This window comes from Alexandromys fortis, unplaced genomic scaffold (genome assembly GCF_014885135.2).
Source record: "Alexandromys fortis isolate MF-2015 unplaced genomic scaffold, M_Fortis_MF-2015_v1.1 scaffold_140, whole genome shotgun sequence".
In the NCBI taxonomy this organism is placed as follows: Eukaryota; Metazoa; Chordata; class Mammalia; order Rodentia; family Cricetidae; genus Alexandromys; species Alexandromys fortis.
Window position 1 is genome coordinate 558,713 of NW_026068048.1, and position 800 is coordinate 559,512.

Below are 800 nucleotides of genomic sequence, written 5' to 3' on the forward strand. Positions count from 1 at the left end.
TGTGTGTGTGTGTGTGTGTGTGTGTGTGTGATCACACCCAGCATATGCAGTGGGATTCAACCCAACACTTCCCCATGCATTCAAGGCAGACACTCTACCAACTGATTTTAATATCCTGTCTTCGGGAGGCAGAGGCAGGCGGATCTCTGTGAGTTCGAGACCAGCCTGGTCTACAGAGCTAGTGCCAGGACAGGCTCCAAAGCCACAGAGAAACCCTGTCTCGAAAAACAAAAAAACAAAAAATCTCCTGTCTTGTTATATAATCTTAAAAAAAAAAGATCACCTGGGAGTTCTAGAGTAGCCAAGCCAGCGCTGAGACTTCTCTGTCACTATTCTCTGTCACTATGTAACCAGATTATCCTTGAACCCACCACCCTCTGCCTCCAAGCTCAGAGGTCAATCGTTATTTCCTATAGCTCAGCGTGCTGATGCCTTGAACAAGACATTTCACAGGGGTGTGCATGGTTGTAAGTGCCTGACATCTTATCAGTAAGAAGTCTGTTGCAAGAGAATCAGGAGTTCAAAGCCAGTTTTGGCTATTTAGTCAGTTCAAAGCCAGCCTGGGCAACATTGAAAACTTGTCAAAATATAAACAGACAAACAAACAAATCTTCAGGGAATATAGGATAAATTTGAAGAGGACTTCTAGCAGTGTTTGACAGACCACAGCTACCCCTCTTATTGGTAAAAATGTCTGTCAGATAGAGAGAGAGAGGTAAAAGTCCACAAACAAACAACAAAAATCAAAGCTCTCCAGGAAAAATCCTGTGATAGATTTTTTTTTTTTTTTTTTTTTTTTT

General features: G+C 42.1%; 1 protein-coding gene across 1 annotated transcript in view; it reads left to right on the plus strand.

Annotated features, from left to right (window-relative positions):
• The window catches only part of Rinl (Ras and Rab interactor like), a 10,771-nt gene that overhangs the window by 4,704 nt on the left and 5,267 nt on the right, over positions 1 to 800 (plus strand). The gene's annotated exons all lie outside the window — the stretch shown is intronic.